This window comes from Diplotaxodon limnothrissa, linkage group LG17, assembly GCF_057381915.1.
Source record: "Diplotaxodon limnothrissa isolate DT_005_m linkage group LG17, D_limnothrissa_male_GT1.1, whole genome shotgun sequence".
Lineage (NCBI taxonomy): Eukaryota > Metazoa > Chordata > Actinopteri > Cichliformes > Cichlidae > Diplotaxodon > Diplotaxodon limnothrissa.
Window position 1 is genome coordinate 1,452,987 of NC_140612.1, and position 14,802 is coordinate 1,467,788.

The 14,802-nt window shown below is 38.7% G+C and overlaps 1 long non-coding RNA gene across 1 annotated transcript; it reads right to left on the minus strand.

Annotated features, from left to right (window-relative positions):
• Window positions 1-251: 251 nt before the first annotated feature.
• Window positions 252-4,193, minus strand: LOC146614430 (uncharacterized). The gene is made up of 3 exons (XR_014907006.1): window positions 4,138-4,193; window positions 3,700-3,782; window positions 252-1,739 (listed from the first exon to the last, which is right to left on the minus strand). It is a non-coding gene; the product is annotated as an uncharacterized LOC146614430 (long non-coding RNA).
• Between the last annotated feature and the right edge of the window lie 10,609 nt (window positions 4,194-14,802).

The window sequence follows — 14,802 nt, forward strand, 5'->3', positions numbered from 1 at the left end:
TATCAAAGTCTCGCACTCAGTCTTTCTCTCATTTCAGTTTTATTGTTGACAAACTTGAATGGTTTGTATTACAGTCTAGTCCCACTGAACTGAATGCAACCATCTGGTACAATTATAACTATTCTGAACTATGCAATATGAAAACTATGCAGCCCCTTCAGCAACTGAAGAATTTGAAAGTAAATTAAAACAAAAATAATTTTACATTAAATAAAAAAGTTTTAAACTTAATTAAAATAAAACATGTCTTAAATTAAAATAAGTAAACTGTCATGTTTATTGCTGCCAAAAAAAGTTAAACACATTTGGACAGTGAAGGAATGTCAGGATTGTTGCTCAGAAAAAGGATCAACATGCTCTGAAGTCAGAGTCCACAAAAACTTTTTTTTGTAACAAAATATCGATTTCTGCCGTCCCTGTATCGATACATTATTAGAAAACAAAATATCACGATACTACACAGTATCGATTTTTTCCCCCACCCCTACTTTTTAGATGACCTTTTTTTTTTCCACTTTTGAGCTTTAAACCTTTAAAGAAATGTCACAGGGAAACGGTGATCAGTTAGACCCACTGCAGCGTACGATAGAGGAACTCAGGGAAGAACACATACAACTCAGTGAAACGTTCATAGAATTCAGTCAATATATCAGAACAATCACTCGAGAAAACACACAACTCAGTCAAGCAAACGCACAACTCAGTCAAGCAAACGCACAACTCAGTCAAGCAAGTGAGTGCAACGATGTCACAGAGGTTTTAGGGCAGCATCAACTCCAGCAGATATTTTTGTCACTCTGGAGCACATTTTAGGAAAATAACAAGAAGTAAATGAAGGAAACCGACAGAAGCAGACAGGATAAGACGAGCGTCGTATCTGAGACAATAACCAGGGCCGGACCGTTTCTGACAGCTGCATCATTTTTATTGTGCAACAACACGGCAGCAGAGGACGATTTGATTTTGTCTTGGGAATAAATCACTACTGGAAATCACAGGACTCAGATCAACACACGTCTGCTCTCCAGAACCAGGACGACATGCTGAGATCACGGTGGGCGACAAATGTTCATCAGCAGAACGATGAGACAGAAACACAGAAGAGCCGTTTGGAAAGGCAGGAGGTACAGTGCTAACAGGCTGCAAGAAATATAAATACAGACTCACGTCTGTCTCTGTCAGCACTTATCATTCAAAAGATACGACACACGTGTGCAAAGAAGTGTCCAGGTTCATCCTGACCATCAACCTTTCTGACTGAAGGGCATTTCTGCCAGCAGGACTTCAGATATAAGCAGTGACAATAACACTATCAGTCATGGTCTGGCATTCCCAGAGCACAAAGCTCAGCAGGACATAAACAGTGTGGAGTCATCAACATCATCAACAGAAGGCAGAAGAGCTTTGAATGTCCTTCAAGAAGTCTGGAGAAGTGTTCCTGCAGGTCCTCACAGAGACGCCAGAGAGCTGCTCAGCGAGTTCAGAGTGAGCTGAAGGATGATGGTCAGACCATAACATTCCTCCAAAAGTGCCTTCATGGACCTGCAGCCGAGAAACCGATGCAAAGTGTTTATGCAGGTGAGAGAAGTTCACCTGAGGGCTCTTAGTCAGCGTGCATGCCGAGCGCTGAGAGACGGAGGTTGTGCTGCAGGCAGACGTTTGGACGGCGACTCAGACTTCTCTTCTAGACGTCGTCAAATATTTGTCTACGAGATGACGACGAGACAGGTACCGTCCTCCTGAGTGCACAAAAACACACAAGTGAACACAGCAGCACACAAATCCACACGTCTGTGGACACGTCAGGACAATCTATAATCTTCTAACACAAAAACAAACAGTGTTCACTAAAGTAAACACACAGAGCAGTAGCAGATTTTTTTAATGTGTTTTATTTATTTTCATTTGCTGCTAACTGCCTTGTTTTCATTTGTAGTTTTTGTAGTAGGAAGAACTACAAAATCCACAAATAAACAAAGTGCAGTTAACAAATGTAGTGCTCTCCACTATGTGAACCCCTCAGCTGAATTTTTAGGTTTTTCAGTTCAAGCCAATGAAATGAAATCCAAAAATTCAACCCAACAATCAAATGATCCCCTATGAGCAAGCACTCTGGCAACGGTGGAGAGGAAAAACTCCCTTTTAACAGGAAGAAACCTCTGGCAGAACCAGGCTCAGGGAGGGGCGGTCTTCTGCCATGACTGGTTGGGAGGTGAGGGGCAAAATAAAATCAAACATAAAGGAGAACACAGCGTATTTATGACAGGTCGGTGGACTGTGGCTCGAGTTCAAAAGATGCTCGAATCCCGCCTGAGGTGGTATGGACACGTGATTCGAAGCGATGGGAACTCAGCAAAAACGACTATTAAGGATCGACCCAGACGGCGCCGGCCTCGAGGCAGACCGAAAAAACGGTGGATGGACAAAATCAAGGAAGACATCAACGCGTCACCTGAGGACGCCTTGGACAGAACCAAACGGAGAAACCTTTGCTGAGGAGCGGACCCTGCACCAGCGGGAACAACGCCAGGATGAAGGTGGACTGTGGCTGGAAAACATCATTACTGTTTTTAAAGGGTAACTGGTCCACATCCACAATTACAGCTGTAATTGTGGATGTGGACCACAATCCACAATTGTCGATGGGACGTGTGCATGCAAGCACACGCAAGCCATCCCCGCTCTGTGGGGTCATGACAATAATCATGACCCCACAGAGCGGGACATTCGCTTCAGCCGAAAATCTTAGAGGCGACCCAGAAAGCTGCAGGAAGAGCAATGACACATCCGGCAACAGTTAAACCTACTTTAAGTAGGTTTAGACCCCACGAACCAGGCGATTCTCTTTCATGTACCGCTGGGCGCTGAAGATTTTCCACAGTTTGTCTGAGTTCTGCCATCTCTTGCCTCAATTGTGCGTTTCCTTGCCCGAGTTGTGCGTTTGCTTGACTGAGTTGTGTGTTTTCTTGACTCAGTTGTGCGTTTTCTTGCCCGAGTTGTGCGTTTCCTTGCCCGAGTTGTGCGTTTGCTTGACTCAGTTGTGTGTTTTCTTGATTGAGTTGTAGGTAGTTTTCACCGAGTTGTGCGTTTTCTTGACTGAGTTGTATGTAGTTTTCACTGAGTTGTGTGTTTTCTCCACTGACTTGTCCGATAAGTTGACTTAATTCTATGCAACTTTCACTGAGTTCTGCGTTGTCTTCCCTGAGTGCATCTGCGATACGCTGCAGTGGGTCTAACTGATCACCGTTTCCCTGTGACATTTCTTTAAAGGTTTAAAGCTCAAAAGTGGAAAAAAAGTTAAATCTCTGAATGATTTAAATGCAAAGGTCAGCTTTGTCTAAGGTCAGCTTTGTCTAAAACAACTGGCTCTTTCTGATGTAAACTGTTAACGACCTCCTCTATTTATAGACTTGGTGGGTGTGGCAGAGAATGTGATGTCGCTGTGACATAACAATGATCCTTTGATCTTCTCAAAGGATCATTGTGATGTCGCCGTGACGTCACAATGATCGTTCGAGAAGATCAAAGGATCAAAGGAGCGCTGTGGATCATTCTGCGCATGCTCAGATCATAAAGGTGCTTTTAGCAACAGCTGGTGGTGATTCATCGTTATCAACCCTTAAACTCGTGAATTGGCTCTCTAGCTTTTCGATTGCTACTGTTGTCTATCACATATGTATTATTTGGAACCCAGCTTACCTGTAAAAACAGACACACAGCAGGTAACAGGAACTACTCGGTGCGCCAGCTCGGCACCACTAGGCTGTGTCCCAATTCAGGGTCTGCACCAATGAATGTATAAAACATTGAGATTTTAACCAAATGTTTAAAATGTATAAAACCAGAGGACAGCATTATATTTCTGATATTAACAGTAACTCTGGGCATCTGTAGAGTGTGCAGATGATGTCATCGCTGTCTAAAAATGGATAAAAAAAACATAAGGAGGGCTGAATCCTTCAATAACACAGACTATTAGAGTGTGTAGCATCGCTAACTAGCTAGCAACAAGCCTCCAACACAGCGCGCATGCTAGCGGCTAATCTAGCAAACGCATTAACAACAGAGCGATTTTAGAACTATAAGACGATAAGCTGTGTGTCTTTTCTTATAACAGTGACATGGTTGTATTTTTACCTTAATTAAACGAGTCGTCAGTCGCGGGAAACCAGCAAAAAACTCGAGCCACAGGTGCTACGTAAAAAGTGTAGGGGGCGTGTTTGCGGTCACGTCCAGCGGTTGTGTGGGCGGGAGTGTTACACAGGATACGACAAGATGGCGGAGTGAGCAGCAACTTTACTGCAGGCGTCCAAACTTTTTGGCTTTTTTTTTGTCCTGAAACTCTGAATTTATTAAAAGCAATAACCCGTTTTTTGCGCTTTTTGTGCACTTCAACCAGCCACTGGAGAACTAACTGTAAACCAGCTTTAATTTGTAATTTGTCCGGGGTTAATTTTGATACTTGTCCTATGATCGCGATGGATCATAACTACAACGTTTCGGTATTGAGAGAGGCGTGTGACGAGGAGGATATTCAAGATTTGGAGATCACTGACATGACTTCCAAGGACTCCAGAATCAACTGGGCTCACACTCTGACGAAAAGCCCTAACCCGAAGAAAGCAAGAGGGGTGCGAGCGCAGCCGCTGGAGGAGGAGGACACCGCCGCAGCAATCTTGCAAGCATTCAATGTGTTAACGCAAAAGATGGATGAACAGACGGCGTTGCTGCGTAAGTTTGAAAAGCGCATTGACATGAACACGGCGGAAATAAGAAAAAATAAAGAAAGTATAGTAGAACTCCAGGAGAAAGTTGGTGAGCTGCAGAAAGAAAACAAATCCCTGCGCAGCTCCTGTGAGGAACATGCTCGATATAAGAGGAGATGGAACCTAAGGCTGACTGGTCTTCCTGAGAAAGATGATGAAAACACGAGAGAGTCAGTTATCGGGATTCTCACCAGAGTTGTGCCCTTGTCTGTGGATAAACTGAGAGAGACTGTTGATACTGTTCATCGGCTGGGAAAGAGGGGGAACGCTGCATCTTCCGGGTCCCCGAGAGCCATAATTATCCAGTTTGGCATGAGAACGGTCCGGGACGACGTCTGGAAGAAATCGAGGCATGCGAGGGTTTGCAAGGAGATGAACATCCACTTCAAGGAAGACTTCTCCAAGGAAGATCGGGAGGCTCGAGTTAAGCTGTGGCCACTGGTCCAGGATGCCAGGAGTAAGGGAAAGGGAGCGTTTTTGAAGGACGGCTACGCTCTGATTGATAACCAAAGAGTGGACCCGAACTGATTTTCTTTTGTGTGACCTTTTACACCTCTCAGGTATGCTGCTGTTGATTAAGCCTATTGCTTAGCATGTCATTTAATTTAAAATTTCCCGGTTGTTAAGGGTTATTGCACTGAATGGTTATTTTATACAGGACACGGCTGCTCGTTCCTGCGTGTCTTCTTAAGTTTCTTTTTCTTTTCCCCAATACTTTTGTAATAGTGTTATATGTTATCTGTTATTTCCTTGAACGTCAGGGGGCTAAGAAACATTGTGAAGCGTAAGGCTATCTTTCTTTTTTGCAAGGAGCAACAGGCTAACTGTGTCTTTCTACAAGAGACCCATTCGGCAGAGGCAGACACAAAGTTCTGGAAAACACAGTGGGGTGAATCTGTTTTCTTTAGTCATGGTACGTCTCACTCAGCTGGAGTGATGATTTTATTTAATAGGTTTCCGGGAAATGTCATAGACTGTAAAAGTGATTCTGATGGTCATTGGCTGATGATAGTGTCAGAGATTAATGGTTCAAAATACATTCTGCTGTGTGTATATGGTTATACTAATAGAGCTCAGAATAAGAAACTTCTAACCTTCCTTTGTGAACAGTTAGAGCAATGGAAATTGAGCTATCTTGTTGACAAAGTTGTTGTGGGGGGAGACTTTAACGTAGCTCCTGATCCCTCTGTAGATCGTCTTCCATCCAGGACCTCATGCCACAGTTACGATGAAAGTATCCTTAATTTGGTCAACAAAGTTAGTCTCTGTGACGCTTGGAGGCTGAAAAATCCATCTGTATCTCAATTTACTTGGTTTAATTCATCTAATAATGGTCAGTGTTCCAGGATTGATTACTGGTTAGTCTCTAACAATTTGATCAACAACATTTCTAAGTGTGAAATCTCCGCTTCCCCTCTAACTGATCACTGTTTGATTTCCTTATTCATCTCATTAACCAAGGTGAAACATCAATCCCTTATTTGGAAATTCAACAACAACCTTCTGCATAATGACAACTTCTGCCTTGAAGTGAGAAATTTAATTGTGGAAATTGATAAACTAGATATGTCACATGTGAGCAAATGGGAATGGTTTAAATTCCAAGTTAAACAGGTAGCAATTCAAATTAGCAAATCCATTGCTAAACAGAAAAGACAGGAGCAACAAAGCATTATTGAAAGAATTAACAGGCTATGCTGCAAACAGGATTTATCTCTGGACAAACATATACAACTAAACACTTTTCAATCTCAACTAGACAAAATGTTCTTAGAGAAAGCCAATGGTGCCTATGTTCGTTCAAGAGCCCGGTGGATTGAGGAGGGTGAGAAAAACTCTTCCTACTTTTTTAATTTAGAAAAATACAGACAATCAAATAAGAAGATTCAATCACTGAATATCAAGGGGGTTTTGACTGAGGACCATGACAAAATAAACGTGGAAATACTTCATTTTTACAGTAACCTTTACAAGTCAACCTATTCAACGGAAAATGGCACTGTGTTTCTGGAAAGTCTTAGAGGCCTTAATGGGACATTGGATGTGGATATAAAGGTTCGTATGGAGAGTAAACTTGCAATCGAAGAGCTGGACAAGGCAATCGGACAAATGCCCAGGGGCAAATCACCAGGTATTGATGGGCTAACAGTGGAATTTTACTCCTTTTTCTGGCATGACATTAGATTAACTCTTTACAGTGCTTACTTAGAATGTATCTCATCAACTAATCTTTCACCTACAATGAAACAAGGTTTAATCACTTTAATTCCAAAACCCAACAAAGACAAACTACTTCTGGATAATTGGAGACCCAAAACCCTTCTGTGTAATGATTATAAATTACTGGCTCATGTATATGCGAACCGCTTAAATGATTGTTTAACACATTTAGTGGATGAATGTCAGTCGGCGTTTATAAAAGGAAGACATATACACAATCACATTAGATAGATTTTTGATATGCTTGATTATCGCCAGTATATAAAGACAGAAAGCTTAGTGTTGTTTTTGGACTTTTATAAGGCTTTTGACACGGTTGAACATCCCTTCCTGCTTAAAGCCTTGAATTTCCTGGGTTTTGGGGATAACTTTTGTAATGTGATCAAAATGTTTTACAGTAACATTTCTAGCTCTGTCTCGCTTAACCCTGGAATGACACCTAGGTTTGAAGTGCAGAGAGGTATCCGTCAGGGATGCCCTATTTCCCCCAAATTGTTCATATTAACCACTCAACTGCTGGCCCTTATCATCCAAAAAGACTCTGATTTGTATGGTATTAACATTTTTGACAAGGAATTCAAAATAAGCCAGTTTGCTGACGATACTGCATTGTTTTTAAGAGATAAATCCATGGTAGCTAAAGCGCTTAACACTATCTCATTATTCTCCCAGGCGTCAGGACTATGTCTGAATATTAACAAATGTGAATTGTTACCTATTCACACGTGTTCTGATTCTAATATAGCTTCTATAAGAGTTGAACTGGAAGTTAAATATTTAGGTATAGTGATTTCTAAAAATATGTCCCGAAGAGAAGACGACAACATCTGCAATCGTATCGTCGACATGAAGAAATCCCTTAGTCGTTGGTTGACCAGGGATATCACTATATTTGGCAGAGTCATCCTTTCCAAAGCTGAAGGTATCTCTAAATTAATTTACCCATGTCATTCTCTTTATGTTTCTCCCCAAAATATTAGGAAAGCCAACTCAATTATTTTTCAATTCCTATAGAAAAACAAAACCCACTATATTAAGAGATCACAGTTGGTTAAAGATTATGAGAAGGGTGGTGTCAGAGCCTTAGACTTTGAATCAATGATCGGAACTTTTAAGATCAACTGGCTCAGAGCTTGCTTATCTCAGTCTGATTCCATGTGGTTTCATATACCCAGATCTTTATTTAAGGAACTAGGAGGAATTGATTTTCTATTAAAATGTGACTTTGAGACTAGTAAAATACCTGTTACACTCTCTAATTTTCACAAACAGATTCTTCATTTTTGGAAAATGATGTTTACACACAACTTTTCTCCTCATATGTCGACCCTATGGAACAATAGAGTGATAACTGCTAACAAAAAGACATTATTTATCAGGAACTGGTTTGAGAGTGGTATCTTGTTTGTAACTGACTTGCTGGATTCGAGTGGTGCTCTATTGGATTACGTGCCTTTCTCAAAGAGACACAACTTTAATTGTCCATTAAAAGAATACAGAAAAGTTTGCTGTGCTATCCCTTTGGCCCTAAGGCAGCTGATATGCAACACAATGCTACACTCTGAGGTCAATCCAGCGCTGCCAAACCTAAAAATTGGTAACTGGCATCCTAAATGATAGTAAATGTAACAATAAATTTATCAGTGTGAATTTTAAATCTATTCTTTTCCAGGGGTTTAACTCAGGTAGATATTTGCAGGCCCTTCATGGGGACCAGTCACTCATGGAAAAGGCGTTCTCAAAATTCATTCAGTGGCCTGTCTCCCCAAAAGTAAAAGAAACTCATTTCAAGATAATTAATAATATATATCCTGTGTCTGAATTTTTGAAGAGGAGGTTTAAATTTGAGGTTGATCAGTGTGCATTTTGTGATTCAGCCTGTGAAACATTACACCATTTGTTTTTCTCATGTCCTGTGTCAGCTGCCTTTTGGTTAGAACTACACAACTGGTTATCCCTCAAGATCAATGATATTCCCCAGTTTAGTATTTCTGATATTATTTTCTATATGGCTAAACAACATCCATCTGTCTCTACTGTGATTAACATTGTCATCCTGTTAGGTAAATACCATATACATTGTTGTAAATGGAGGAATAGAAAACCATCCTTTACTTGGTTCATCAATGACTTTAAACATTATTTCATGTCACTTAAAAAACTGAAGTCAAGCAGATTTGCCGCAATCTATGATGACATTTCCCATTTCCTACTGTTTTGATTATTACCTATATTGTGCTTTTTTTTTTTTTTTTAATTTCTTCCCCGTTAATACTGTGGATCTTTTGTCTAGCCCTCTCCCCCCATATCCTTGCTGTTAGTTTTGTTGTATTGACCGTGTTCTTCTTTTTTTTAAATTTTTTTTTTATCCTCCACGAGAGTTCATTTGCACTATAATGTGTTATTTTGTTTGTGACTGTATTGTTCCAATTGTTAATAAAAATTTTTTTTTAAAAAGTGTTACACAGTCTCTCCACCTGGTGGCGGTATCCTCGTACACCATTAACCGAACAGAAGAAGAAGAAAACCCCTGCACATGCGCAGTAAGGATCGGGAGTCCCGATCTGTCACTATCTTTTTATCTTTTTTTTTTTGTCTACATTATATTAAATGTTTCATTATCGGAAACATTTTAAGAGATACTTGTTATTCTTAACATCTTAACAGATACTATCGTAAAATGCTTCGACCGGAAGTAGACACCTTTCGCGCATGCGGGGTACCGATCGGGTTTCCGGTACGGATCGGTTAGTGACAGTCTCTCTCTTTTTTTTTTTTTCCATACTTTAATTAAATTTATGCACATATTACAATCTCTCGTTGGGAGACAACATTAGTGCAACAACATCTTGAAAAGGTTGAAAAAGAAACCAAACGAAAAACAAAACAAAAACACATATATACATATACATAAATATATGAAGGCCATTTTTATGACATATAACAGTTTCTTTTCTGTGAACACTTTAACATATGTGGCTTACTTAGTACACCAAAATCACAATCATTAAAAGGATAGAGATTGAGTCCCATTGTCGCATATCAAAGCAGCCTCTTTACATGAATCCCTCAGTAATTCTAAAGATGACAAAAAAGATTTTAATTCAATTTTCAATACAGTTAGGGAAGGTCTTTTACTTTGCCATTTGCATTTGTGTATGTGGTATTTGCCCATAATTATCACCACCTTGTGTAGCATGGACAGTTCCTTAGATGGATCACCATTATTATATAAAACTTGTGTTAGAGTCAGTGGGGTCATCCCATCTATTCTTATACTCAACCAGTCTACTAAATCTTGCCAAAAGTCAGTTGTTACTGAGCAGGAAAAAAACAAATGATCAATACTTTCCACATTTTGTGAACAAAATCCACATGGCTCTACCTCAAACCCAAACCTTTTTTTAAGCATTTCAGCTGCTGGGTAATATCCATTAATTATTTTAAATTGCATTTCTTTGACTTTGGGGGGGATAGGCCATTTTAAAAAGTGCGTATATTTGTTCGTTATTTTAACATTACTCCCTTTTAGTTTTGTGTTACTGTTAAAGTCGTGAAATAATTTGTTTTTAAATATCTTGTTCATGGTTTTATTATTACAGTTTTTATCCGTCAAAGGAATCTGGTTTAGATGTAAAGAAGGTAGACTAATTTGTGCCTTAGAGTAATACAAATAACCTTGAATCAAACTCAACAGAGGTAAGGGGATTGCCTTACAAACCTTGTCATATTCTCTAAGGGAACACTGAATGTTAAACTTAGCATTAAAAACACCCACTTAGAGAAACTGACCCCTTTCATCAAGTAAGTCTGTTATAAAGATTATGTTTTTTTCAAACCACTCTTTAATAAACAACGACTTCTTATTAATTGTAATTGTCCTGTTATTCCACAAGGTGGAGCAATGTGGTGAAAAGTTATGGGCAAACACCATCTTCCAATAAGACAAGACCTGCTTATGATATTCTGACAGTTTCACAGGCAACTTCAATATATCAAAACCACATTTCAGGAGAAAATCCAACCCTCCCACCTTTTTGAAAATATTTTTTGGGATATGGAACCATATGGAGTCAGGTTTCAAGAGGAAGGCTTTTATCCAGTTTATTTTAAATACTCCAACCATTGATTGAAAATCAATTGACTTTATACCACCTTTAGCGTAATCTTTGACAAGTTGTGATTTTTTAATGTAATGTGTTTTATTGCGCCAAATGAATTGATAGATTATAGAGTTAATCTTTTTAATACTTTTGTATAGTGTAATGTATAGTGAGTATGCTGGATAAACCATCTTTGAGACGCCCTCTGATTTGGATAATAGATTGCGTCCAAAAATTGTAATATCTCTCGTCAACCAATGATTTAGTGTTTTGGACATGCCATCAATTTTGTCTTTTAGGTTTTTTGATTCTCTAGTGTTGATGTCTTTGTTTAAATAGATGCCTAGATACTTAACTTCATTTTTCACTGGAATCGTCCTCATGCTATTTTCCAAACAATCATAAAGTGGCAAAAGTTCACACTTCTTCAGGTTCAGACACAAGCCTGAAGCTTTAGAAAAAATTGAAATGACATTCAATGCTTTCTCGAGTATTGATTTATCCTTTAAAAATATTACTGTGTCATCTGCAAACTGACTTATTTTCAGTTCAATATCAAAAATGTTTATTCCTTCGATGTCTGAATGGTTCACAATGAGGTAAGCCATTAATTGAGTGCAAAGAATAAATAATTTTGGAGAAATTGGGCAACCCTGTCGAATTCCACAGAATATGTCTATCCTAGATGTTATGCCTGGATTGAGCGAAACATAACTATAAATTTGCTTGTAGAACAGTTTGATCACTTTGCAAAATTTGTTTCCAAATCCAAAAAGTTCTAAAGATCTAAATAAAAAATTATGGTCTATTGGATCAAATGCCTTAAAAAAGTCAATAAATAGTATTAAACTTTCTGAATTAATAAAGGATCGATAGTCAATCATATCTAATATTAATCTTATGTTATTATGAATCTGCCTTCCTTTAATAAACGCTGATTGGCACTCATCAATCAATTTGGTTAAGACGCTTTTAAGCCTATTTGCATATACTAAGGCTAATAATTTGTAGTCGTTACATAAAAGTGTTATGGGTCTCCAATTGTCTAGCATTTGTAAATCTTTGTTTGGTTTGGGTAATAAGGTTATTAATCCTGTTTTCATTGTTGGGGATAGTTCTTCATTTTTTAAACAATCCAAAAAGCCATTAAATAACAAATCTTTAATGTCTTGCCAAAAGGTTTTATAAAATTCAATCGTTAAACCATCAATTCCAGGCGATTTTCCATTTTTCATTTGTTTTAGAGCTGTATCTAATTCGGATATTTTCAAATCTTCTTGTAACCATGTTTTATCATCCTCTTCCAATTTTTTTACCTGATCTTTAATCATATCAAAAAAGATATCTGCATTTTCTTTTTCAGTTCTTGATTTATACAGATTACTATAGAACATGTTAATGTTCTTGTAAGTTCTGTCGGTGCTGTGCTTTTTTGGAAATCGAATTTCCCAGAGGAACCCACCCGAGGGATTAATAAAGTTCTATCTAATCTAATCTAATCTAATTTCCTCACTTATTTTGTTTGGTTCCTCAATTATAGTACCATCCTTACTCAATTTAGTTATTTTTTCTTTGTTTGTCTACGCTTCTCTAGACTATAGAAATAAGATGAATTTTTTCTCCATGTTCAATCCACTTGGCTCTAGACCTTACATATGCTCCTTTAGCTTTAATCAAGTACACCTCATCTAGCTTATTTTGTAAAGATTGTAAGCGTTCTGACTCTTCCGCAGTCCTACAGGGTTTACCACATAATAAATGAATTTGTTCAATTAGATTTTTCTGTTCACATACGCGTAGGGCAGACACTTTCTTTCCCGTTTCTATAGCTAATTGTTTCACACTATATTTAAACCATTCCCATTTACTGACATTAGTCATGCTCATATTGTTAATTTCTGATTTAAGTTCTTTAACTTGTTTACAGAAGTCTTCGTTTTGTAATAAACTATTGTTAAATTTCCATATGTTGTCAGATCTTTGTTGTTTACGTAGAGATAATAAGAGACTTGTCAGACAATGATCAGTAAGTGGGGTTGACTGGGTCTCACATTTTAGGAACGTGGTGGGTAGCCGAAAACGTAATATGGTGACGATTTGTCACCTAGCGTAAAATGTTACGCTTTGGGAGTGAGAACGGGTTGGTTTGGGAGACAAGCCAATAATCTAATCTTGAACATACGTTTTTATTTGATGGACTAAACCAAGTATATTTCTTCGTATTTGGGTTTGTCATCCTCCAATAATCGATCATATTAGTTGTCGTACAAAAGTCACAAATAATGCTATCGTGTTCTGGTTGATTTCCTCTTTGTGGTTGTCTGTCAAGCCATGAGTTAGGAGCCAGGTTAAAATCGCCTCCAGTTATCACCTGGGTAGAACCATATGTAGTACTCCACTTTGCAATTAATTTACTTAAGTTAGACATCATATTTCTATTTAGCGACCTGTTATTGTATCCATACACGTTAATAAGAATAATTTTCTGTTCACAGACTTCTACCAACACCATGATCCAATGCCCCATTCCGTCGCTTTTATGATCAATAACTCTCCCTGCAAATTTGTTGAATAAGATCATAACTCCTGCTGAGTGAGTAGTACCATGTGAATAAAGAATACTATCTCCCCATTGATGTTTCCAAAATGTTTCCTCTTCCTTACCAGAATGTGTTTCTTGTAAAAACAAAATGTTTGCCTTAATTTCCTTGCAGAATAAAAACATGGCCTTACGTTTGACATTGTTTTTTAAGCCTCGAACATTTAAGGAACTTAATAGAACAGCCATCTATAAGATAAAGAAAAAACAAAAACAAAAACACAAGAACAAAATACAAAACAAGAACAGTAACGGCTTCCTTGGCACTTACTAGAAGAAAAAAAAAGTGCTTGAAGCAGGAATAAGCCTAGTGTCCTACCTATGTAATCATAACAGTACTCCGACCCTATCACAGTACTACCCCTTTATATATGCGCCAATTTTAGCTCTGGATAGCCCACGTTTAACTACGGCTTTGCTTTTTGACCCTCTCCTATTTTTTATTTGTGTATTTGTAACAGATATGTATATATAAACATATATACACACACACATTTTATGGTTAACTTGTAGTGACTTCTTCAAGTGCATCTCACAGATCGATCCTTTTACCGTCTATTATTGCATAACCCTCCTTTAGGAATGCTCTTTTGCCGTTGTTTCGAGCTTCCTGCACCTTGGGCCACAGCTTGATCCGAGCTTCACGGTCTTCTTTGGAGAAGTCTTCTTTAAATTTTATGTTCAGTTCTGTGCAGACCCTGGCCTCTTTGGATTTCCTCCATACTTCATCCCTTGCCGTCCTCATGCTGAACTGTATGATGATTGGTCTTGGCACCTTGTTGCTCACTGCATTGTCTTTCTTCCCCAGTCGGTGTACTGTATCAACCATGAGCTGCAGTTTTTCCACTGATACAGGAACCACTCTTGTTAGAATGCCGATCACTGTTTCACGTGTATTCTCGTTGTCCTTCTCTGTCAGACCTTCTCTGTCTGAGGTCCCATCTTCTGCTGTAACGTGCACTCTCCCGACAGCTCTCCTTTAATTCTTTGTTTTCCTTCATCAGCGACTCCACCTTCGTCGTCAGCTTGTCAATTTCCTCTCTGTTTTTTTGGGTCGCCTGTGTATTTACTTCAATGCGTTGTTCGAAGGCTTCCAACTTCTTTTCAGGCGAAT